Genomic DNA, 13,127 nt, shown 5'->3' on the forward strand with positions numbered 1-13,127 from the left:
TCATGAAACTTAAAATTTCTTCACAGCAAAGGAACCCATAAACAAGATGAAAAGACAACCCTCAGAATTGTAGAAAATAATTGCAAATGAATCAACGGACAAAGGATGAATCTCCAAAATATACAAACAGCTCTTGCAGCTCAATATCAAAAAAATAAACAACCCAATCCAAAAATGAGCAGAAGACCTAAATAGACATTGCTCCAAAGAAGATAATACAGATTACCAACAAACGCATGAAAGGATGCTCAACATCACTAATCATTAGAGAAATGAAAATCAAAATTTCAATGACGTATCACCTCACACTGGTCAGAATGGCCATCAGCAAAAAATCTACAAACAATAAATGCTGGAGAGGGTGTGGAGAAAAGGGAACCTTCTTGCAGTGTTGGTGGCAATGTAAATTGATACAGCCACTATGGAGAACAGTATGGAGGTTCCTTGAAAAACTAAAAATAGAACTGCCATACGACCCAGCAATCCCACTACTGGGCATATACCCTGAGAAAACCATAATTCAAAAAGAGTCATGTGCCACAATGTTCATTGCAGCACTATTTACAATAGCCAGGAAACAGAATCAACTTAAGTGTCCATTTACAGATGAATGGATAAAGAAGATGTAGCACATATATACAATGGAATATTACTCAGCCATAAAAAGAAATGAAATTGAGTTATTTGTAGTGAGGTGGATGGACCTAGAGACTGTCATACAGAGTGAAGTAAGTCAGAAAGAGCAAAACAAATTCTGTATGCTAACACACATATATGGAATCTAAAAAAGAAAATGGTTCTGAAGAACCTAGGGGCAGGACAGGAATAAAGACACAGACATAGAGAATGGATTTGAGGACACAGGGAGGGGGAAGATAATCTGGGATGAAGTGAGAGAGTGGCATGCACATATATACACTACCAAATGTAAAATAGATAGCTAGTGGGAAGCAGCCACATAACACAGGGAGATCAGCTCTGTGCTTTGTGACCACCTAGAGTAGTGGGATAGGGAGGTTGGGAGGGAGATGCAAGAGGGAGGAGATATGGGGATATATGTTTATATGTAGCTGATTCACTTTGTTATACAGCAGAAACTAACACATCATTGTAAAGTTATTATGCTCCAATAATGATGTTTAAAAAAAAAGATGAAAGAGAAAATGACATTTAAAACTTAAAACTTTTTTTGTCAGAGTCTGGTTTTCACTCTTTTTTTTTTTTTTCAAATTATGGAGGAAAACTGGACATGTCATTGCACTATGGCCCTGAAGAATTTGTAATGAGAAATGCCTGTGATATTAACTCAAACATTTAAACTAATAGGCTAAAAGAGGGAAGAAATTTGTCGAGAGAGAAATAAATCTCTCAGGCATAAAGTTATATGATCCCAATTAAAATGCACTCCCAGGTTACAAAGAAGCTGCCAAACTGCTGAGTGTTTTCAAAAAATAATTCTGGAGAGGGTCTAGGTGTCACAGGGGCTTTTATCATTCATTCTCAGAATATTTCATCCACAAATATAACTCCATGCGAAAGGAAAGAGAGTCTACCAAGCACAGAATTTCATTTAGCACCCTGGTAGTTCACTTAATTAGAATAAACCCTGACTTCCTTAAGAGTCTTCTATAAGCCTAAACCTCATCACCAGAAACTGACTTTTTAATTATGTGGTTCTTAAGAGCCTTTGGGCATGTAATAGGACAGACTGTAAATATAGCCATTAACACACACACACACACACACACACACACACAGGCACACACTAACAAACACATGCTTTCAGAGAATCTAGCAATGGTTACTAATGTTATTCATGTTACTTTCTCTTGATATAAATTTAGGAAAGACAAATATTAATTTCTACAATACTCATTTTTCTATCTACAAAATAAGAATAAACTAGTTTCTGTTTCACTGCTACTGTTCTCTTTTTAAGATTAAATAAGGTGCTTGCAATGTGCATAGTGCAGTGCTTAGTGTGATGAATTTAAGCAAAAAATATTTAAGCTAGTAGTAGTGAAAAGAATGATAAGTGGAAATCAAAAGTCCTGAATTAGAGATCTTTCACTGTCATTAGCTAGATGTTTGATCATAGAAAAATCTCATTATAATGTTTGTCCTCAGTTTCCCTATATGTAGCACCAGAATACATTCAGGATCTAAGAGTCCTTAATTTTATTACAGTTTAGCTATAATTAGATCTATTAAGAATTTTCAGGAGCTAATATAACTAAAGTTAAGTTATATAAGCCTTCCCATTAGGCTGTCCTTTTAAATTCACATTTCAGAGATCTTGTATGTAGTAAGAACATTTTATTAATTTACTTGGGAAAAGATGTCAAGAATAAGTAAATTATAATATATTACTCTCAAGAGTAGACTTAGTTACTCAGTCCTTGTTTTCAGGCAGTATGACTAATAAGAACCATAAATAAACTTCCCAATAAAACAATCTAAATCATGAAAAAATGGAAGGGAGGTAGAAGACACCATTTAAATTGTATCAATGACCAAGAAAGACAATAAGGGATTCATAGAGGACAACTCTATTGTGAAGACATGAACTCTGGGCTCTTAGCACCAAAGCAAAACTGCCACAAAAGTTTTTAATGAAAACTGGAAAACTTGAACTTTTTCTTACCTGTCTTCACTAGGTAAGGGGACAGGATATTAAGTCTAGGGCAGCTTCAGGTAATAAGTTCAATGGGCAGTACACACATTGCACAGTTCCCAATTTTGTGAAAGTAAACCTTAAATAGGGCTTCCCTTGTGGCAAAGTGGTTAAGAATCGCCTGCCCATGCAGGGGACATGGGCTCGAGCCCTGGTCCGGGAAGATCCCACATGCCCCGGAGCAACTAAGTCTGTGCGCTGCAGCTTCTGAGCCTGCTCTCTAGAACCCGTGAGCCAAAACTACTGAGCCCCCATGCCACAACTACTGAAGCCCGTGCACCTAGAGCCCGTGCTCCACAAAAAGAGAAGCCACTGCAATGAGAAGCCCGTGCACTGCAATGAAGAGTAGCCCCCGCTCAGCACAACTAGAGAAAGCCCGCATGCAACAAATGAAGACCCAATGCAGCCAAAAACAAATTAATTAATTAAATAAATTTAACAAAATACACCTACATAAATCATCAGGAAAAAGGAAACAACAAAGAAACAAAACTTTGGAAAGACAAGATAAAATTAGTCTTGCAAATTGGTAACCAGAAGTTGACATTTATACACTTATGGGTCAAAACATAAAACAAAGAGGAATTTACTTATTATAATTGAATGATAGCAAAAAGACTGTGCATCAAAAATTGTGAACTGCAACGTATTTCATGTGTACTTACTCAATTTACATTTTAACCATGAAAACACAAGGTCTTAAAAAATAGAAGTTGAAAGGTTTTATTCCTCATGAATGTGTTACAAAAGCACTGAAATCTAAGTTTAGCAGGTTCCCAGGGTGTCTAAAATTTCCCTAATCCATCCATAAATAGGACAGTTTCTCAGTTGAAAAGCTAGGGTAACTTCAGATTCAACTATACATTTAGTTGAGGTTTATCATTTTTAGGAAAAGGGAATGGTCAATATGTATATATGACTTAGGAAAACATGAAAAGTGAAAAGAAAATTCCTGACTAAGCAATGTTTCATTTGGCAGGAACAAATTGTAGAGATTGCAAATGACATCATCAGCCATTGAATTTGATGAAGCCTGCTAAGATAACATTTTTCACCCCAGTGTAAACACTGATGGATCCTCCCAGGGATGCCTTACATTGTAAGTCTGGGATTTGGTTTATAGGTCTGACAAGTGTGACCTTTAGAATAATGTATTTGTCATAAAAGAGGAAAGAAAACTCTTTATAACTAAAATATATTGGCTACAAAACCACTTTCCAGCAAGTAGTCTGATTACAATCAAAATAACATACCAAAATGAAACAGTTTACCTGTGATCAATTTAATGTGGTTGTAAAATGCTAATTATGAGAGAAAACACACTAAAGGTTTGTGATACCATCTATAAAACTTACAGAGAATCTAACATTCAGTGATGCGTAGCACATATGGGTAAGCAGATGGCCGAAGTATTATTTTTAAAAATAAGGCTTTTGCTGACAAAATACAGAATTGGAATGGTGTGATTGAAAAACTAAGAGGATGTTATTTATGAGGCAGTAAGCTCATGCTCAGTAGCTGGATTCTTGCTAAATGGCAGATAAAAGGGATTTTGGGGAAAATTGATTGTGTGCAGCTACAGAAATGAGTGAGAAATTCTTCTGACAATACACCTTTCTGAAATTTTCATCCCAGCTCATCACCTTTCACTTCTTTGGCTTTTGGGGAGTTATAAGAGGAGGAGGCCTATTTTATCACATCAGGCTTGTTTCATGCGAATTTTAACTTATCTCTTTTCTTTCTGATACAGTTCTAGGGGGGAAATGTTATGAGATAATTCTGAATGTGAACAGATACAAAGTAGATATAAAGTATTTTTTAGAAATCTACATACAAAATAGGATATATAACAAAGATTAAATTGGACACTTAAAATAACCTGGTCAAAGGATTCAAGCTCTCAGTTATAAAATGAATAAGTTCTGGGGATCTAAGTACAGCACAGTGACTACAATTAATAATACTGTAATTGTATATGTGAAATGTGCTAAGAGAGTACATCTTAAGTGTTCTCAACACACACACATACATACACACATATTCACAAGGTAACTATAAAGTGATGAACATGTTAATTAGCTTGATTAATGTAATTATTTCACAATATGTACATATATAAAATTATCACATTGCACACATTAAATATATACAATTGTTATTTGTCAATGATGCCTCAATAAAGCTGGAAAAAAATAACTTGCTGATGTTAATGCCTCTTCTTTGAACTACATTTGAAATGACTCATTTATATACCCATTACTCATTATGTTCAACCAATGTTTTCTGGGAACCTATATGGCTTTTTGAATTGCTATTAGCTTGCTGAAATCAAGGATTATCTCTTGTACATATTTTATTCTCCTAACAAAACATTGGGCTTGGCCTGTAGTAAATGGTCAGTAAAATTTTACCAAATAAATTAATGAAGCCTTATATAATTAATTAATGAATTTTAAACCATCACATTTAAAATTGCAGCATTTTTTGAATTAAAAGTTTAACTTTTCCTTAATGACCATATTTAAGAAAATAGGTTTTAATAATTCTATAAAATTTGTTTGAACCTCAAATTACCTGTCTGTAAGTGAACTTGACCTGTATTAGAACATAACTATGAGGTATAAATTATGTTTTTAAGACATCTAAAAACCAATTACAGACTTCACTTGGTAACCTTTTAAAATATTTTTGTAACTAAGCTTTCCTCATCTTTTACTTAAAACGTTCTTGAAGAAATTCAACTAAATTACATACCCAGAGTTTGTCTTTTGTTATGTATCATATATATATATATATATATATATATATATATATCTTGTTATATATATATAATATATCTTCAAATATGTACTTCCATGGTGGAAGCTTAGCTAATAGAAAAATATGTAAATGGCATGTAATATGTAAAAATATATGGGGGAGGAACCAACATTTTATTAAGCTCTCTCTACCTCTCAGAAATCTACTCCCTCAGATTTATTTCTTTGCTGTGGACATCACAGACACAGGTGTGTGACCAGCACTTGCCCCCCGACACCCCAGCTGACAGCCATATGACAGACAAAAGGGAGGAATGTTTCTTCTAAGGGACAGGCTTCCCAGGGTGGGACTGAAGCCACGAGGGGAGCAGCCCCAGCCAGACCTTGGTAGTTAACATGTCAGGACCTCAGAGGAATAATGCATTCAATTCTCTTACTAAACAAACAAACAGATACAAAAACAAAACAAAAACTAGTATGAAACCTCAATAATGCCTTAGCACTCAGAGTTTAAATATAGAAAAAAAGGAAACATCAGAAAACAGTTGAAAAGAGAACAAAACCAACAGGGCCACTTCCAGGGATGGGATCGATGTGGGGGAGGCCAGCAGCGCCCCTGCCCTGACCTGCAGAAGGTGGAGCCCCCAGACGAGCAGCAACACCAGAATCAGCACCGCGGACAGCACCAGTGAGGGGTCCTGGTGGAGGATACTTCTGAGCTTGCTGGAGACAGACCTGCTTCTGGCAGGGGAGAGCACCATCTGTCCCCGAAATACACGCTGGGTGTGAGTTGTGAGGGCAAGTTGTAGCAAACCGCATTCTGTGCCATGCCAGCCACCTTAGCAGCATTGACAAGGAGGTGTACTCCGAGAAACTCCTGCAGCTGGTGGAGCACTGCACCTCAGGCGAAGGTGGACTCTGTATTTGCCTCATCAAGACAAAGGTCATGGAGTGACAAGGTGTCTACTCAGGGTGAATTCTTTCACTTGGCACTGAACACAAAGGAACTGAAGCTGCTGCAGACCCTTGTGAAGGGGGAGTTAGCAGATTTGATGGTGGAAGATTACCAAAGGAAGAAAGTTGCTGTCAAGGGCATTATGGAATTTAAGAAAAAAAAAATGTCATGAAGAACCTAAGGGTAAGACAGGAATAAAGACAGAGACCTAATAGAGAATGGACTTGAGGACACAGAGAAGGGGAAGGGTAAGCTGTGACAAAGTGAGAGAGTGGAATGGACATATATACACTACCAAACGTAAAATAGATAGCTAGTGGGAAGCAGCCGCATAGCACAGGGAGATCAGCTCGGTGCTTTGTGACCACCTAGAGGGGTTGGATAGAGAGAGTGGGAGGGAGGGAGACACAAGAGGGAAGAGATATGGGAACATATGTATATGTATAACTGATTCACTTTGTTATAAAGCAGAAACTAACACACCATTGTAAAACAAGTATACTCCAATAAAGATGTAAAAAAAAAAAAAAAAGAATGACACCACTTCCCAGGCCTTCTGAGAGAGACGTCTATCAGGGCCTGGAGTTCACATGCCACTGCTTTGTGAAATGGAACTGTAATAAACTGCTCTATGAAATGGAAAAGATATGTAAATGTATAATATTAGGATAAACACCAGCATGCATCAACTATCATGCAAAATATTATTTGTTAACATTATTAGAGTAATCAAATAGGTAAAACTTAATCAGAATTGTGTTATCTTGGAGATTTTTGATAGCTATTAGGCAAGCCAAGCATATATATTCACAAGGACCTGTTTTGGGACACATTCTTATTGACAATAGAGGCATCGGTAACTACATCAGCCTACAGAAGGGTGGTGAAAGTCTTTGCTGTAGTCTGGGTAGCCTGAGAAACAACCCTGAATACAGCATTGGTGTTGACATGGAGGACTCTGAAATCAAAAAACCTGGGTTTGAGTCCTATTTCAGTCTCTGACTAGATTGGGACTTCAGTTATTAGCTTAATGTATCTAAAACTCAGTTTCCTAACATACAAAAAAAAAGTGATCAATATTATCTACCTCTAACACTCTTCTTAGCACTATTTGAAAAAAATAGATTATCCTCTTAAACTAGTGCCTAGTACAAAGTGGCTTTTCCATGATTACAGTTATTAAGTCATTGATACAATTGTGTTTTACAAAGCTGCTCTAGGAAGCCAACATTTAGAAAACTAAGTAGGTTACTGCACCATGAATATAGCAGAGAAATTTAAATGCACATAATGATTGAAGATAAATGGTTAAGTGTGTATATTTGCACATGTGTGATGCACATAGGCAGATGTAGTGTATATACTATCTCAGCACTATAGATTTGGGCATGTTATCAAGATAAATATTTTCGGATGATAGGAGCAGTCTCCAACTAGAAAGACAGAAGCAACTGCTCAAATGAGGACAGATTCAACTGTGTAGGTGTTACAGACAGCAAAATTTCCACAGAACTCTCCAGAAGGCCAGAATTTACTGGAACAGCAGATGGAGAGATTTTAATCTTGAAATCTAACTTGAATAAATTAAATAAAGAATATGCAAAAGCAAAATAACAGCAATAATTTCTAACCACTTTTCTCTTTTAGACAATCCTCTCTTATCTGTGACTTTAAGCTTCGGTTGTCTTCTTTGCAGATTGCTCAAAAATCTGTTTTTAGTCATGCATTCTAAAACTGTATTTCAATTTTCCTACTCTACATTTCAAACTTTGCTTTTTGCTGATACCTCCAAGTTTTTATCTTTCCCCTGAATCCTTTTTTGTCTAGCTCTGTTCCCTTTGCCTGAGAGGCATATCATAGTTCTCCTAATAATTCATGGAAGGAATTTCAGACTGTATGGGGAAATACATAGCAATGGAAGAGGAGCTTACAGGTAGGGAAGTTAATGACTTGGATAATGTGCACTTTGATGTCAACATATATTTAATTTGGTTATAACTGTAAATATTATATATAAGATTAACTCTGGTCAGTTTTGCTTTACCCATTACTCTGTTCCTATGGGGTAAAGAATTAATTTGGTAGGACTGATTTCCAAATCTTGCAGACTCCACTGAAACGTCCTTAGAATACCTTGCCTGATAAGAGTGTTTTTGTTTACTTGAGGAATTGGGTCTTGACACATTGTTTATACTAACAATTCAGTTTATGATTGGGGGCCTTGGGCTGGAGTGGTGTCTGTTTTAACCTTGGAGGAACTGGAAACTTACTAACTAAGATCAGTCACATATATAGTAAATGCCATACCTATGTTATTGACCCCAATAAAAACCCTGAACACAAAGGCTAAGGTAGCTCCCCTGGTTGGCAATACTTTATGAGTGTCATCAAACCACATTGCTGGGAGAATTGGGAAGTGTCTGTATAACCCCACCAGGAAAGAAAAACTGGGAGCTAATGTCTGGTCTCTCCTGAACTCTGCTTTATGCAACTTTTAACTTTGCTGGTTTTAATGTCTCCTTTTTTTGCTGTAATAAACTTAAATCATTCACAGGAATATGAATTGATGCAACCATCATGAAAAGCTGTTGAGTAATTCATATGGTAATTTTTTAAAATATGTTTTCCCTTTGGCTGATTATTTCAACCTCTAAGAATTTTTACAAGAAAATAATTGGATGTGTGTTCAAAAATTTAGTGATAAGGGTGGCCATCACAGCATTTTTTTTAACAAAAAAAGTTGAAAAAAATCTAAATGTTCAATAAAGGGTTAAGTAAATAAAAAGGAACCCCATTCAGGGTAAAAAATGTGGTATAGAACTACAGTTTTTAACAAACAAAAAATTCAGAATAGATTGCTGAGTGATGTAAAACAGTTTATTAAACTTTATAGTATTTTTTAAGGAAAATGGTAATTTACATACATATATGTATTTTTTATGATTTTTTTAAAAAATTTGCTATATGTATTATACAATTAAAAATCCAAGAAATATTTCTAAAGAAAGGACCTAGGAAATCTAGGATTCCTAAAAATATTTATCCTTCTAGTCTTTTAAAAATTATTTTATACATGTAACAGAAAAATAATACCTATTAAGGAAAACATTGATAAAATGGACTCAGAAATAAAAATGAGCAGCTATGATCTATTAACAAAAATGAGCTATCCATAGAATGTCTATTCCTCTGTAATTTTTTACAATTATTATTTAATTTATTGAAATAAGAAAAACAAAAACAAAACACTCATTTCTGCCACCCCCATCTCTGATAACCACCAATCTATTCTCTGTATCTATGAGCTTGTTTTTTTTGTTTTTGTTTGTAAATATATATATGTATATAATATATACATTATATTTTAGATTCCACATATAAGAGAGATCATACTTTTTTGTCTTTCTCTGCTCTGACTTATTTCACTTAGAATTATGCCCTTGAGGTCCATCCATGTCATGGCAAATGGCAGGATTTCATTCTTTTTTAGTGAGTGAATGGCATTCCATTGTACATATATACACCAAATTTTCTTTATCCATTCATCCATTGATTGACATATAGGTTGTTTCCATATCTTGGCTACTATAAATAATGCTGCAATGAATATAGGGGTGCATGTATCTTTTCAATTTTTTTTTTTTTTTTTTTTTTTTTTTTACAAATACCCAGAGATGGACTTACTGGATAATATGGTAGTTCGACTTTTAATTGCTTGACGACCCTCTATACTGTTTCCCATAGTGGGTGAACCAATTTACACTCTCAAAAACAGTGAATAAGAATTCTCTTTACTCCACATACTTATTATCTGTAGTTTTTTTGATAATAGCCATTCTGACAACTGTGAGGTGATATGTCATTGTGGATTTGGTTTGTATTTCCCTGGTGATTAATAATATAGCACATCTTTTCATGTATCTATTGCCCGTCTGTATGTTTTGCTTGGAAAAATGTCTATTTAGAGCTTCTGCCCATTTTTAAATCAAATTGTTTGTTTTTTTTGCTATTGAGCCGTATGAGGTCTTTATATATTTTGGATGTTAGTCCCTTTTCAAATATATAATTTGCAAATATTTTCTCCCATTCAGAAGGCTGCTTTATTATTCTTTTGATGGTTTCCTTTGTGTGTAGAAGCTTTTTAGTTTGATAAACATTTTTGTTTGTTTACTTTTTTATAATACCTGTAGATATACAAATTTCTGTGTTCTTTGAGTCCTTTTAGCAAATATTTGATACTGTGGATAGTCTTGGGGACATGCAAACACAATCTGTAATAAGTATATTTGTAAAAATGTAAAACTAACCTTATGAAGATTTAGAGGATACTCAATTCTTCATGGCCAAAACTTAGACCTGAATTTATTTATTTTTTTTGCATCAAACAATATAAGAATTTAATCAGTCCTTATTCTTATTTCTTTTTTTTTAATTTTTAACATCTTTATTAGAGTATAATTGCTTTACAATGGTGTGTTAGTTTCTGCTTTATAACAAAGTGAATCAGTTATACATATACATATGTCCCCATATCTCTTCCCTCTTGTATCATCTCCCTCCTTCCTATCCTCCTTATCCCACCTGTCTAGGTGGTCACAAAGCACCAAGTGGATCTCCCTGTGATATGTGGCTGCTTCCCACTAGCTATCTATTTTACATTTGGTAGTGTATATATGTCCATGCCACTCTCTCACTTTCTCCCAGCTTACCCTTCCCCCTCCCCATATCCTCAAGTCCATTCTCTATTAGGTCTCTGTCTTTATTCCCATCTTGCCCCTAGGTTCTTCATGACTTTTTTTTTTTTTGATTCCATATATATGTGTTAGTATACAGTATTTGTTTTTCTCTTTCTGACTTACTTCACTCTCTATGACAGACTCTAGGTCCATCCACCTCACTACAGATAACTCAATTTCGTTTCTTTTTATGGCTGAGTAATATTACACTGTATATATGTGCCACATCTTCTTTATCCATTCATCTGTTGATACACACTTAGGTTGCTTCCATGTCATGACTATTGTAAATAGAGCTGCAATGAACATTGTGGTACATGACTCTTTTTGAATTATGGTTTTCTCAGGGTATATGCCCAGGAGTGGGATTGCTGGGTCATATGGTAGTTCTATTTTAATTTTTTAAGGAATGTCCATACTGTTCTCCATAGTGGCTGTATCAATTTACATTCCCACCAACAGTGCAAGAGGGTTCCTCTTTCTCCACACCCTCTCCAGCATTTGTTGTTTGTACATTTTCTGATGATGCCCATTCTAAGTGGTGTGAGGTGATACCTCATTGTAGTTTTGATTTACATTTCTCTAATAATTAGTGATGTTGAGCAACTTTTAGTGTGTCTCTTGGCCATCTGTATGTCTTCTTCCAGGAAATGTCTCATTAGGTCTTCTGCTCATTTTTGGATTGGGATGTTTGTTTGTTTGTTTGTTTGTTTAATATTGAGCTGCATGAGCTGTTTATATATTTTGGAGATTAATCCTTTGTCCATTGATTCATTTGCAAATATTTTCTCTCATTCTGAGTGCTGCCTTTTCATCTTGTTTATGGTTTTCTTTGCTGTGCAAAAGCTTTTAAGTTCCATTAGGCCCCATATTTTTATTTTTGTTTTTATTTCCATTACCCTAAGAGGTGGATCACAACAGATCTTGCTGTGATTTATGTTAAAGAGTGTTCTTCCTATGTTTTCCTCTAAGAGTTTTATAGTGTCCAGTCTTATACTTAGGTCTTGAATCCATCTTGAATTTATTTTTGTGTATGGTGTTAGGGAGTGTTCTCATTTCATTCTTTTACATGTAGTCATCCAGTTTTCCCTGCACCACTTATTGAAGAGACTGTCTTTTCTCCATTGTATATCCTTGCCTCCTTTGTCATAGAATAGTTGACCATATGTGCATTGGTTCATCTCTGGGCTTTCTATCTTCTTCCATTGATCTATGTTTCTGTTTTTGTGCCAGTACCATATTGTCTTGATTACTGTAACTTTGTACTATAGTCTGAAGTCAGGGAGTCTGATTCCTGCAGCTCCGTTTTTTTCCCTCAAGACTGCTTGGGCTATTCAGGGTCTTTTGTGTCTCCATACAAATTTTAAGATTTTTTGTTCTAGTTCTGTAAAAATTGCCATTGGTATTTTGATAGGGCTTGCATTGAATCTGTAGATTGCTTTGGATAGTATAGTCATTTTCACAGTATTGATTCTTCCAATCCAAGAACACTGTATATCTCTCCATCTGTTGATATCACCTTTAATTTCTTTCATCATTGTCATAGTTTTCAGCATACAGGTGTTTTGTCTCCCTAGGTAAGTTTATTCCTAGGTATTTTATGCTTTTTGTTGCAATGGAAGTGTTTCCTTAATTTCTCTTTCATATTTTTATCATTAGTGTATAAGAATGCAAGAGATTTCTGTGCATCAATTTTGTATCCTGCAACTTTACCAAATTAATTGATTCATTCTAGTAGTTTTCTGGTGGCATCTTTAGGATTCTCTATGTATAGTATCTTGTCATCTGCAAAGAGTGACAGTTTTACTTATTTTTTTCCAATTTGTATTCCTTTTATTTATTTTTCTTCTCTGATTGTCATGGCTAGGACTTCCAAAACTATGTTGAATAATAGTGGTGAGAGTGGAAATCCTTGTCTTGTTCCTGATCTTAGAGGAAATGCTTTCAGTTTTCCACCATTGAGAATGATGTTTGCTGTGTGTTTGTCATATATGGCCTTTATT

General features: G+C 35.1%; 1 pseudogene; it reads left to right on the plus strand.

Annotated features, from left to right (window-relative positions):
- The first annotated feature begins 6,260 nt into the window (after positions 1–6,260).
- LOC132488024 (uncharacterized) overlaps positions 6,261–13,127 on the plus strand; it is a 76,262-nt pseudogene continuing 69,395 nt past the window's right edge.

Source organism: Mesoplodon densirostris, chromosome 4, assembly GCF_025265405.1.
Source record: "Mesoplodon densirostris isolate mMesDen1 chromosome 4, mMesDen1 primary haplotype, whole genome shotgun sequence".
In the NCBI taxonomy this organism is placed as follows: domain Eukaryota; kingdom Metazoa; phylum Chordata; class Mammalia; order Artiodactyla; family Ziphiidae; genus Mesoplodon; species Mesoplodon densirostris.